Below are 14,142 nucleotides of genomic sequence, written 5' to 3' on the forward strand. Positions count from 1 at the left end.
CACATTCATTCTACACGTGTTTGCTACTCATGGACAATGTGCCAACCCTGTGCAAGGCCCAGGGAATTGATGGGTGCAGAGCCCCTGAAGCCCCTCCCCTCAGGGAACTAATTTAGAGTTGAGCCCAGGAGACAGGTACTCACACTAACCACAGAAATGTCACTGCTGTTATTACACCTGATAAGTGCTGTGAAGGAAAGGTGAGGGTGCTTACGTGTGACAGGGAGCCAACCCTGCCGGGGTCCCTCAGGAAGGGCTTCTCTGTGTGGGGAAGTGACTGAGATGAGGTAGAGGAAATAACCCCAGCGGAAGGGAGAGGGTGCACCAAGGCCCTGGGAGGGGAAAGGGGTTTCTGGAGGGGACAGTGGGGGCAGCTGGCTGGATACTGAGGACAAAAAGGAGCCGTTTAAATGTTTCAAACAAAGGAAAGACACGGTCAGATTTGTGCTTTTCTGAGACAGTAGATTGGAAAGACGGCACAATGGAAAGCACATTTGTAAACATTTTGCAAAGGGGAAGGTGATTCCCATTAGAGCCCATCATAGAACTCCAAGGGGGAGGTGATGGTTTGGAAAATGCTGGTGGAAGAGCTGGGAGATGGACAGACTGAAGAGATATTTAGCAGGTAAAGTCATCAAGCCCTGGGGATGGATTGGGTTTAGGAGGCGAGGAAATAAGGGGCATCACGGCTGACGCCCAGGTTTTTTGTTCTGCTGGAGGCATGGGGTCTCCAGTCACTGAAATAAGAGACGGAAAATGGAAGGTGACTCATTGGGAGGGTGGGCAGGGAGTGGAGAAGACACTGACTGTAAGGTGTCTGTGAAGTCTACAAGGAGGGGCGAAAGGTGGGTGCTTGGATATAGGCGTCTAGAACCTAAGGGGAGGTCCGGACTAGAGATTATGCTAATCAAGCATCATAGCTTTAGAAATGAGGTTCTAATCCATACGGATGCCTTGAGTTTGGTTAGATCAAGTACTATTGTGAAAAGAGCGTGGTTGAGGGCTAGAGCAAAGAACCAGGAGTTAGCCTAGTTGAACTGCCCTTTCTCAATCCTTCAGACCTGCTCTGAACTGACTGCATCTGGAGTCCTAAAACCATTAGAGCTCTATCATAGCACCAGTGGTCCAAGCTCTTCAATTGCTCTTCAATTGAAAATTTGTTAAGTATTTGATCAGTTCGTCTTTAAAATAAGTGCATGGTTTGTGTAAAATGTTTATAAACATGTTTACATGTAAACTTGCTAATAGTAAAGTTTATAGTATCAACTACTGATTAATTGGAAAAATTACTTCCATGTCCTGGGCTTTAGGTGTGTTAGAGCCACTTATTCAAATGCGCCTTGTAACTTTGTTGTGAAGTTAAACCCATTTATGTTTTCTGACCCAGACTCTGGTATAGTTTTGTTCCTAACTTTGTTCTCACCTCCCTTTAGATTTGCCTCAAGGGCATCACTCGGTGAGAAATGGTGAGGCCAAGGGTCTAGCGGCCGGGCTGTGGGAAGCCAACATAGAGGACTTTTACCCATGCCCTGCTCTTCCAGGCAGGTGACTAGCCCTTCACCTGTCTAGACACCGTAAACGAGGACATCCGAGTGCCTTTGAGCCCTGACCCAGAGTCAGAGGGCTGGTGCAGGATTCAGGCCCATGCTGGGGCCAGCAGTGTGGCTCAGCCTTCAAGCCCTGCCTTGGTCACCCCCCTGTTCCTACTCCCAGAGAGGCCAGCACCAAAACCCTGCTCAACAGTCTGCACTCTATTAAAAAGGACTTATCACGAGCTTCACTGGTCATTTGGCACCTTTAGCTTGATTTCTAGAAAACAATACTGTTAGAAACATTTTACCTAAAGATTTTTAGATACTCAATAGTATTGTTTCATTTTTGTGTATTTTTATGTGCTTGAGTCTTAATATTTTAATAGCATACATTCTGGTGCATTAAGGAAGCAACTTTTAAAGCTTGGTTATTTTGAGGTTTGCTTTTCTGTTTAATGACATGCATATCTTAAACTGTTGCTTTCATGACCTTGAGTTATAACTTAAGAATAAATTTGAGAAAAATATTGTCAGGAAACCTGAGAAAGAAGTTATTGTCTACCCTGAAAGCTGTCAGATCGAGATTACATGTAATATTTGGAATTTGGCTGGCTCCTTTACTGTGGTTTTTTAAAGCACTTGCCATATCTAGCTACTTTGCAAAATACTGATAAACTCTCGGGAAGATGGGTGTGTTTTTTATGGCTTGATGTTAAGAGTAATGATTTATGAAACTTAGATACTTTATCTGAGGGAAGCGAAGAATAGTAAAATAGCCAGGGTAGAACTGTAGATTTGAGATTCCATGATTTGCTTCTTTTTCTTATACTTTGTGAACAAAAAGGTTAAGATCAATAGATAAGCTTTCTAGGCTTCAACGGTGCCTGCTTTCTGAACAAAAAGAGCTGTAATCCCATTAAAATGTCTTGCTGCTAATGAAACCTCAGGGCCCGGCCTCGGATATTTTATTTGACGGCACAGGTTATATACTGCTGTAACTAAGGCATTGAGCCCTATTTGGGGGAGAGCGGTTTCTGAATATTAAGTAATGATACAGTTCCCAACGAAGCAGTGGGAGAGAGGCTGCAGGCTGGACTGGCAGTGCATCAGGGGCTGCCTGTCTTCCTAGTTGCAGGGGATTAGAGGAGCTGTCCACCACCCTGTGTTCCCCTGTGTCCTGGGACTTAGGCATGGAGGGCACTGAGAAGCCTAGAGAAATAGTGTTAATCACAGGTCCCTGGGTGCCTGGGTGTGTCTGGGACCACTTGACCACATCCCTCAATTCCCCTCCCAACTCTGGAACCAGTGAGAGAAAATCAGGCAGGAGACAAATGGAGCTCTGTTACTGATAAAGCCAGCTGGAAGCTGTGCCTTCGGTCTGCAGCCGCCAAGGACTATCTGAAATCCGTCTCACTCACACTGTCCGCCCTGCCACAGCAGGGTCAGCGTGTGCTGGTAAGCTCACCTGTGGGCAGGCAGAGGTGAGAGAGAGGAAAGGTTGAAACTGGGCACACTCAGGGCTTCCTCCCAGCTCTCCCATGTCCCACGGGACACACCCCCTCTTGTGAGGAGGGATGAATGTTTAGGAGTGGGGTGTGGCTGAGAGTTGGGGAGGGTTACTCCTCAATATCCCTCGTGGGAACATGAGACCATGGGAAGGAAGTTGCTCCTAAGATGGAGAAAGTAATGATCAGCATACCTGCAGAAAATATCAGACATGTTTCTATATCTTCTAAAATGACTGTTTATCATATGAGAGTTACACAGGCAAGGTAGAAAACATATAAACTGTGTATAAGCAAAATGAAGGAAATCAATATCACTCTTTATCTCACTAGCCCAAAGTAATGACTGTTAACATTATGGTGTAACAAAAATACAGCATGTGTGCTATTTTATGTCCGCCGCTTTTCACTTAAACAATATCATAAATTTTAATAAATCTAGAAAATGATGCCTAGGAGCTTATCAAACTAAAACTTTTCCTATTTTCAGCTTGTTTATATGCTGGAGGACTTGATTTCAACTGGTTGTAAGATTAGTGAATGAATATACGCATGTAGGATTTAGAGTAACATATGTGACATTTATGGTATTAGTGTGTATCAGTCAGGGTTCTTAGACGCAAGTAATAGAAAGTGACTGGCTGACCAAGCAGGAAAGTTACTGGGTAGCTCGCAGAATTGTTCAGAGACCTGGAGGCCTGGGATGAAGGTTGAGCTTCCTGAACAGCACCCAATATCAAGCCTCCAAACTGGTCTGACAAGAAAAATGCCACCTCTTCTGAGCTCTTCATGATACATGACTTCATTGCCAGGACCTTAACTTTCTTTTTGGTCTTTGCTTTTTTTTTTTTTTTTTTTTAATTGAAGTGTAATTGACCTACAACACTACGCTAGTTCCAGGTGTATTAGAAAATGATCACCCAGGACCTTAACTTTATCACAATGACTGGTCCCACGAGCATTGAAGCTATCTCTGTGTCATGTACTCAGCCAAGTGGCCATGACCTCTTCTGCCACCACTGAAGAGAAAGCGAGCTCCCCTCTTCCCCTTTCACATCTCGAGCTCCTGAGTCTGCCTCTGTACGGGTTTGCCTGGCTGGCAGAGTCCAGGTCATATGCCTTTCCTTGAGCTGCAAGAGAAACTGGGCAAGCAGGTATCTAGTTTTTTTTCTCTCATGTTTCTTGCCTAACTTGGACTCATAATGATGAACTCACCAAACACAGAATGAAGTTCAGGAAGGGGTAGCTGAATGAAAGAAAAATGTTTTGCATGAGTCACGTTGTTATGAGTTCTTACTTTAACTGATATTTTCAGATAACTGACCAAATTTCTGTCTTGATCATGTTAGAGAAATTGGCTTCAATTCTTTTGGCTCATGTGGCTTGGACAAGTTACATTCTTTCTTACCTGCCTTGCCACAAATAAGGTGAAAAATGCTTTGGGAACAGTAAAGAACATATAAGCTGTAATTATTCAACCCCTCAACCAATTTCTTTATATCTCTTTTGCAGTCTAAACCCCATCTGACACTGTATCTTGAGGATTACCTTGCACCTCCTAATAAGCAGTCCAGCAACTTCAGGCTTGACCCTTTGGTAGCATCTGACACCTCTCCCATCCCCACCAACCTAGTCCCATCCCCACACATACTTCTAGTCACCTTCCAATCCAGATATATTCTTCCCCCGCTGTTGTTTTCTAGGGTTCCATTTCCAGAGCCCTATTCAGGCCCTACTCAGAATAAAGTCGGCTTCTAAGAGGCTTCACCATTAGGACCCTGGCTCTCCATCCACAATTATTTTGTAGTTTCAACAGATATCCCCAACTTCCTCTATTCAAACCAATTACTTGTGGTCTCCCAAACATGCCCATCCCCAGGCTTTGCTCACATTGTGTCCTATTCCTGGAGTGTCTTCCCCCATCTCCCTCTCTCTAGACATTCTCCGCTCTTTTATTTCTAAACCTCAGTTTTATCTATACTAATTTCTCCTTTTATATTCTGTTTTATTTGAATCTTCCCTCTTTTTTCTTGGCAGTCTTGGCAGATGTCTATCTTATCCAACCTTTTTAAAGAACTATCTTTTGGTAATGTTATTTTTCAATTTTTTTAAAATAATACCTTAATTATTTACTTCTTTTTGTTAATTTGGGTTTGCTCTGGGGGGGGTTTCCCCAACTTTTTTATTTGAGTGCCTAGCTTATTTATTTTAAAACTTTCCTGGGCTTCCTTGGTGGCGCAGTGGTTAGAGTCCGCCTGCCAATGCAGGGAACATGGGTTCATGCCCCGGTCCGGGAAGATCCCACATGCCGCGGAGCGGCTGGGCCCGTGAGCCATGGCCGCTGAGCCTACGCATCCGGAGCCTGTGCTTCGCAGCAGGAGAGGCCACAACAGTGAGAGGCCCGTGTACCACAAAAAAAAAAAAAACTTTCCTTGTTTCCTGATAATTGTATTTAAAAACTATAAAATTACCTCGAAGTACTGTTTTAGCCACATCTCCATATTTTTCACATGTAATGTTTATCTGCATTTTAATTCAGTGCTAAGTATTTCTTTTCTCCATTCTCGAAGGTTTTTTTATATGCCACCTTCTTTCTAATACCTCCCGCATCACACATCCAGAGTCTGTTTCGCCTCTACTCTCCTTGACTTTGAGAACATTTTCCCCTCTCAGTACCCGTCTTATAATCTACCTTATTAGTTTTCTGTGTGGTGTTTTAATCCCTGCAGTGAACAGCCTGTCCCTTGGCAGTGTCTAAGGACTCTGTATTGTTCATCTCTTCTGGCTTCAGCCCCCGGTACAGGGCAACAATAGTACGTGCTCACTATTATCAAATTGTCTGGAACAAAGGTTTTTATTTTAGGTTCCTATGTACTGAATGATCAATCAGTAACTCTCAATCCACAAGCACTTGCTAAGCATATTTTGTTTACAAGTTACTGTGCCCAGTCCTGTAGTTGTGTCTAAAGAAACTTAAACTGTTGAGGTCCCATCTAAGATGTGGCCAAGTTGGAAAGAAGAACGAGGTTGCTAGACCTCTAGAAATAGAACTCTCTAGTGAGAGCATCTGGGTCTTATGGATAGGGAAAGCCAAACTGAAGCTGCCAGAATGTGATTAAATGGCTAAAGAGGAATTGACCTGAACCTCTTATTAAGAACTAACAGCAGAATTTGGCCGGGGGGGGGGGGATGGAAAAAAACTAGGTCAACATTGAAAGAGTAGAAAATACGGGCATAGACATGGTAGGAAATACCTCACCCCCCATGGGGTATTATCAGTGGGGATAAATGGACTGTGATGATGGTCACTGAATTAAAATGAGTATGTAAAAATTAATTAATACTTTATAAAACATATTTATGGAACATTTACTCTGTGCCCGATACCAAGAGTCCTATTTTTTGGGGTTTTTTTTGTTTGTTTGTTTGTTTGTTTTTGCAGTACGCGGGCCTCTCACTGCTGTGGCCTCTCCCGTTGCGGAGCACAGGCTCCGGACGCGCAGGCCCAGTGGCCATGGCTCACGGGCCCAGCCGCTCCGCGGCATGTGGGATCTTCCCGGACCAGGGCACGAACCCGTGTCCCCTGCATCGGCAGGCGGACTCTCAACCACTGCGCCACCAGGGAAGCCCCCAAGAGTCCTATTGATACAGCAGGGAACATAACAGTTCTCACTCTCATGAAGCTTACATTCTAATGGAGAAAAATAGATTAACAGGGTGTGTGTGTGTGTGTGTGTGTGTGTGTGTGTGTGTGTGTGTGTGTGTGTGTGTGTGTGTGTGTGTGTTTTACAGTGATCTGAGGACAGATAAAGCAGAGTAATGGCGAAGAATATGGCATAGAGTTTGCTGTTTTAGATATGGCAACCAGGGAAAACCTGACCATTTGAGCAGAGGCCTGATGAAGTGAGGGAGTCACCCTTGTTAATATCTGTGGGAAGAGCCTTTTAGACAAAGAGACAGCAAATGCAAAGACACTGAGGCCAGGATCATGATGGAGTCCTTGGGAATAACAAGGAGCTAAAGAACAATGGTATGAAAAATGGTGGTCAGTGTCAGCTCAGGTAGGGCCTCACAGGTCAGAAAGCTGATCCCTTTCCCAGAGAGTTGTCTCCTAGGCCAGCCCCTGTTCACTGGACATTGGGGCTTGGGATATGAGCTCTGTATCCTTAGCCAAATAGTCCTCAAGATGAATCAATTCATTTCTTTCTCCTGAGAATTTGGATATGAAACTATATGAGGTGATAGGAGACCAGACAGGGTTGGGCTGGCCACATTTGGCTCCTGTTTCTGGAACAAGAAAGAGAAGAAGCATGAGGTAGATATGACTGGAGAGAAACAGTTATGAGATACCACCTGCTCTTGAGGAGGAGAGGAGATATGCCAGTTCCTGGTCTCATACCTTCCTGAGGTCAGCTGTGTTTCCTTTTTTCAAATTCCATAAAATATCCATGTCCTCGCTAGTAAATTCACGTATACGTAAGCCAGCTTGAGTGAGCTTCTATTTCTTTTTTTTTTTTAATTTACTTATTTATTTATTTTTGGCTGTGTTGGGTCTTCATTGCTGTGTGCGGGATTTCTCTAGTTGTGGCAAGTGGGGGCTACTCTTCATTGTGGTGCGTGGGCTTCTCATTGTGGTGGCTTCTCTTGTTTTGGAGCACGGGCTCTAGGTGCACGGGCTTCAGTAGTTGTAGCACGCGGGCTTCAGTAGTTGTGGCATGCGGGCTCAGTAGTTGTGGCACGTGGGTGCAGTAGTTGTGGCACATGGGCTTAGTTGCTCCGCGGCATGTGGGATCTTCCCCAACCAGGGCTCAAACCTGTGTCCCCTGCACTGGAAGGCGGATTCTTAACCACTGTGCCACCAGGGAAGCCCAATGAGCTCCTATTTCTTTCAACCTAATAATTGCTAACGCAGACACCATTCTATGCCACATGACAGGTATGGAAAAGGGGCTGTTGACATTGAGGAGGGCAAGGTCATTGGGTCTGGGCTGGTGAAGGAAGACCTCAGAAGGAGCTCATGGGCTTCAAAAAAATGAAATATTAGGACTTCCCTGGTGGTCCAGTGGTTAAGACTCTACGCTCCCCATGCAAGGGGCCCTGGTTCGATCCCTGGTCAGGGAACCAGATCCCGCATGCCGCCAATAAGAGCCGGCACAGCCAAATAAACAAATAAATAAATAAATGAAAAAGAAATATTATAGGCACCTATGGAGGTATTTTCAGTGTTCATAATGCTTACTTCACAACCGATTGTTACGCTTTTTATAAAGATTGAGGTGTAATACACGTATAATAAAATTCATCTTTGTAAAGTATACAGTTTGATGCATTTTAACTAACATATGCAGTTTTGTAACATCCACCACAATCAAGCTACAGAACATTTATGTCACCTAAAAGAGTTTTCTCGTACCCCTGTAATCAATCCCCTCCCCTCCCCTTCAGCCCCTGACAACTACAGTCTGTTTTCTGTCCCTATAGTTTTGCTATTTTTAAGAATGTCATATAAATGAAATATTACAGCATATAATCTTTTATGTTTTACTTCTTTCACTTAACATAATACATTTGGGATTAATCCATGTTGTTGCATGGATCAGCAGTTCCTTTTCTGTCATCTTATTTTTATCCTATCATATAGACACATCATTTGATGTGCATTTATCCATTTACCACTTGATGTGCATTTTGGCTTTTTCCCATTTTTCTATTATTATGAATAAAACTATTAAGAATATTCACAAAATATAAGGTCTTTGTGTAGGCATTTGCTTTTTTTTTAGGAGGGTAAATCCTTAGGAACGGGACTGCTGGATCATATGTATGTATATGCATAATTTGATAAGAAACTGCCTATAGTAGAGTTCTCCAGAGAAATAGAACCAACAGGATATGTATATATAGAGAGTGACAGAGATTTATTTTAAGGACTTGGTTCATGTGATTAGGGAGTCTTAATAAGTCTAAAATTTGCAGGATAGGCAAGCAGTCTGGAGATCTGGGGAAGAGCTGCAGTTTGAGTTGAAAGGCAGTAAGTTTGCTGATGGAATTTTTTCTTGCTCAGGGGAGGTTGGTTTTTGTTCTGTTAAGGCCTTCAGCTGGTTGGAAGAGGCTCACCCATGTTATGGAGGGTGATCTGTTTTACTTCAAGTCCACTGATTTAAGTGTTAATCTCACCCAGAAAACATCTTTACAGAAACATTGAGAATAATGTATGACCAAATATCTGGATACTGTGGCCCATCCAGTTTGACACCTAAAATTAACCATCACACTGCCAAACTGTTTTACCAAAATGGCTGTTTCACCATTGTGATTTTTCCATCAGCAACATATGAGAGTTTCAGTTGCTCTGCATCCTTGTCAACACTTGGAATTTCCAGTTTTTTAAAAATTTTTAGTCACTCTAATTGGGTTATAGAGCTAATTCATTGCATTTCCTTAATGACTGACTAATTAGTTTGAATATCTTTTCATGTGCTTATTAGCCATTTATATGTTGTCTCTAGGAAAGTGTCTGTTCAAATGTTTTGCTTATAGTTTTAGTGGATTGTCTTATTATTGAGCTGTAAGAGTTGTTTTTATTCTAGGTACAAATCCTTTAGCACATTTGTTTTGCAAATATTCTCTCCCAGTCTATGACTTGTCCTATTGTCTTAACAGTGTCTTTCAAAGGACAGAATTTTTTAATTTTGATGAAGCTCAAATTATCAAATTTTTCTTTTATACTTTGTGCTTTTGGTGTGTCCTGTTTAAGAAATCTTCTCTTAGCCCTAGATCACAAAGATTTTCTCCTATGTTTTCTTCTAGAAGTTTTATAGCTCTATCTCTTATATTTAGGTCTCCAATCTTTTTCAAGTTTTTTTTTTTATATAGTGAGACTTAAGGATTGAGGTTCTTTTTTTCATATATGACTATGCAGTTCTTCCGGTGCCATTTTTAGAATAGACTATTTGTTCCCCATTGAATCATCTTAGAACTTTTGTCAAAGGTCAACTTACTATATAGGGTGGATCTATTTCTGGACTCTGTTTTGTTCCATTGATCTATATGTCTGTCCTTATGTCAGTACCACATTGTCTTCATTACTGTAGCGTTATATTAAGATATAATATGTTTTATTATAATTTATCAAGAACAGTTGACAATATGGGGGTTAATCCATGAATAACTTATAGTCAGCCCTCCAGATCCACTGTTCCTCTGAATCCACAGATTCAGCCAACCATGGACCATATAGTACTGTAGTATTTACTATAGAAAAATATCTGCAAATAAGTGGACCTGAGCAATTCAAACTTGTGTTGTTCAAGGGTCAACTATAGTGTGAATCCTCCAACTTTGCATTTCCATATATATTTTAGAATCAGGTCCTTGGCATTTCCATACAACTTTTAGGAACCACTTGTCAATTTCTACAGAAAAGTCTGCTGGGATTTTGATTGGGATTATGTTGAAGCAATAGATTATTTGAGGGATAATGACATCTCATTTCAATATTGACATATTGAGTCTTCTAACCCATGAACATGGTATATCTATCCATTTATTAAATTCTTCCTTAATTTTTCTAACAACAACAGCAACAAAAAAGTAAAAACCTACAAAACTATAGACAAATATGCTTCATGAACAGATGTAAAAATACTTAACAAAATATTATCAAATCAAATCTAGCAATATGAAAGAAGACTAATATGTCATGACCAAGTGGGGTTTATCCCAGGAACACAAGGCAATGTGTTCAGTTAGGGTTAAGGTTAGGGTTAGGGTTAGGGTTAGGCAATGCACAATGTTTTTTGATTTTCAATGAACATATTTTGTTAAATTTATCCCTATATCATGTGTTTGAGATTTCCTTTTAATTTCAGCTTCCATTTGTTCATTGCTGACATGTAAAAATGCAGTTGATTTTTGTATATTGGCCTTGTGTCTTATGACCTTGCCAAACTCAGTTATTAGTTTTATAACTTTGATAGGTTCCTTGGGATTTTCTTTATATAGTTGATTATGTCACCTGCGAGTAAAGAAATTTTACTTCTTTATTTCTTTTTCTTGCCTTATTACACTGGCTACGACCATCAATATTGAATAGAAATGGGGAGAGATGTGGTCATTCATCATTAAGTATGATGTTAGCTGTTTGTTTTTTAGATATGACCTTTTCAACTCTCCTTCTATTCCTAGTTTTTATTATGAATGGGAGTTGAATTTTGTGAAATGCTTTTTCTGTGTGCACTGAGATGATTGTATGGCTTTTCTTTGTTAGTCCTTTGGTATGGTGAATTAAATTGATTGATTTGTGAATGGTGAAACAGCCTTGCATTCCTGGGATAAACCCCACTTGGTCATGACATATTAGTCTTCTTTCATATTGCTACGTTTGATTTGATAATATTTTGTTAAGTATTTTTACATCTGTTCATGAAGCATATTTCTCTGTAGTTTTGTAGGTTTTTACTTTTTTGTTGTTGCTTTTGGTGATGGTGATATCTCTGTCTCATTTGATATCAGGATAACGCTGGCTTCATATTATGAGTTCTCCCCTCTTCTATTTTGTGGAGGAGTTTGTATAAAACAGTATTGCTTCTTTCTTTAAGTGTTTGGTAAAATTAACCAGTGAAACCACTTGGGTCTAGAGTTTTATTTATAGGGAAGTTTATGACTGTGGCTTCAATTTCTTTAATAGACAGAGGGATGCTCAGGTTATCTATTTCTTCTTCTGTAAAGTTTGGCAGATTGCATGTCTTCCAAGCAATCTGTTTTATTTATGTTATCAAATTTATTGGCATAGAGTTGGTAACAATATTCCTTTATTATCTTTGTAATATCTGTAGGATTTGTGGTGATGTCTCATGTCATTTCTGATATTGGTAATTTGTGTTTTCTCTTTCTCTTATTCTGATCAGTTTAGCTAGACATTAGTGAATTCTATTGATCTTTTTTTTAAATTGAAGTATAGTTGATTTACAGTACTGTGTTAGTTTCAGGTGTACAGCAAAGTGATTCAGTAATATATATTTTCAGATTCCTTTTTATTATAGGTTATTACAAGATATTGAATATAGTACCCTCTGCTGTACAGTAAATCCTTGTTGTTTATCTATTTTATATATAGTGGTGTGTATGTATTAATCTCATACTCCTAATTTATTCCTTCTCCCCAGCCCTTCTCCTTTGGTAACCATAAGTTTGCTTTCTATGTCTGTGAGTCTGTTTCTGTTTTGTAAATAAATTCATTTGTATTATTTTTTTTAGATTCCATATATAAGTGATATCATATAGTATTTATCTTTCTGTATCTGACTTACATCACTCTATATGATAATCTCTAGGTCCATTCATGTCGCTGCAAATGGCAATATTTCATTTATGCCCAAGTAATATTCCATTGTATATGTATATATGCCACATCTTCTTAAGCCAATCATCTGTTGATGGGCATTTGGGTTGCTTCCACGTCTTGGTCATTGTAAACAGTACTGCTATGAGCATTGGGGTTCATGTATCTCTTAGGATTAGAGTTTTTGTCTTTTCTAAATGTATGACTAGCGGTGGGATTGCTGGATCATATGGTAGCTCTATTTTTAATTTTTCAAGGAACCTCCCTACTGTTTTCCACAGTGGCTGCACCAATTTACATTACCACCAACAGTGTAGGAAGGTTTTCTTTCTCCACACCTCCCCAGCATTTATTATTTGTAGACTTTTTGATGATTGCCATTCTGACCCATGTGAGGTGATACCTCATTGTAGTTTTGACTTACATTTCTCTAATAGTTACTGATGTTGAGCATCTTTTCATGTGCCTGTTGGCCATCTGTATGTCTTCTTTGGAGAAAAGTCTATTCATGTCTTCTGCCCATTTTTTGATTGGGTTGTTTGATTTTTTTTCATGCTGAGCTGTATGAGCTGTTTGTATATTTTGGAAATTAAGCCCTTGTTTATCACATCGTTTGCAAATATTTTCTCCCAGTCTGGAGGTTATCTTTTCATTTTGTCTATGGTTTCCTTTGCTGTGCAAAAGCTTATAAGTTTGATTAGGTCCTGTTTGTTTATTTTTGCTTTTATTTCTTTTTCCTTGGGAGACTGATCTAAGAAAATATTGCTATGATTTATGTCAGAGAATGTTTTGCCTATGTTCTCTTCTAGGAATTTTATGGTGTCATGTCTTATATTTAGGTCTTTAAACCTAATTTTTGGTGTCATGTCTTATATTTTATGGTGTCATGTCTTATATTTAGGTCTTTAAACCATTTTGAGTTTATTTTTGTATATGGTGTGAGGGAGTGTTCTAACTTCATTGATTTACATGAGGCTGTCCAGCTTTCCCAGCACCACTTGCTAAAGAGACTATCTTTTCTCCATTGTATACTCTTGTCTCCTTTGTTGAAGGTTAATTGACTTTAGATGTCTGGATTTGTTTCTGGGCTCTCTATTCTGTTCCACTGAGATATATGTCCGTTTTTGTGCCAGTACCACACTCTTTTGATTACTGTAGCTTTGTAGTATTGTTTGAAGTCTGGGAGGGCTATGCCTCCAGTTTTGTTCTTTTCCCACAGGATTGCTTTGGCAATTCTGAGTCTTTTGTGCTTCCATGTAAATTTTAGGATTATTTGTTCTAGTTCTCTGAAAAATGTCATGGGTAATTTGATAGGGATTGCATTTAATCTGTAGATTGCTTGGGGTAATATGGCCACTTTAACAATATTAATTATTCCAGTCCAAGAGCATGGGATATCTTTCCATTTCTTTGAATCATCTTCAGTTTCCTTTATCAGTGTCTTATATTTCTCAGCATATAGGTCTTTCACCTCCTTGGTTAGGTTTATTACTACATTTTTTTTTTGAAGTGATTTTAAACAAGATTGTTTTTTTACTTTCTCATTCTGATATTTCATTGTTAGTGCTAAGAAATGCAACAGATTTATGTATGTTAATCTTATATCCTGCTACCTTGCTGAATTCATTTATTAGTTCTAATAGTTTTTGTGTGGAGTCTTTAGGGTTTTCTATATAGAGTATCATGTTATCTGCATATAATCATAATTTTACCTATTTTTTTCTAATTTGGACACCTTTTATTTCCTTTTCACATCTGATTG

The 14,142-nt window shown here is 39.9% G+C and overlaps 1 protein-coding gene across 6 annotated transcripts in view; it reads left to right on the plus strand.

Moving 5' to 3' along the window:
* Window positions 1-14,142, plus strand: part of APBA1 (amyloid beta precursor protein binding family A member 1) — a 240,876-nt gene that overhangs the window by 17,837 nt on the left and 208,897 nt on the right. The gene's annotated exons all lie outside the window — the stretch shown is intronic.

Source organism: Globicephala melas, chromosome 6 (genome assembly GCF_963455315.2).
Source record: "Globicephala melas chromosome 6, mGloMel1.2, whole genome shotgun sequence".
Classification (NCBI taxonomy): Eukaryota; Metazoa; Chordata; class Mammalia; order Artiodactyla; family Delphinidae; genus Globicephala; species Globicephala melas.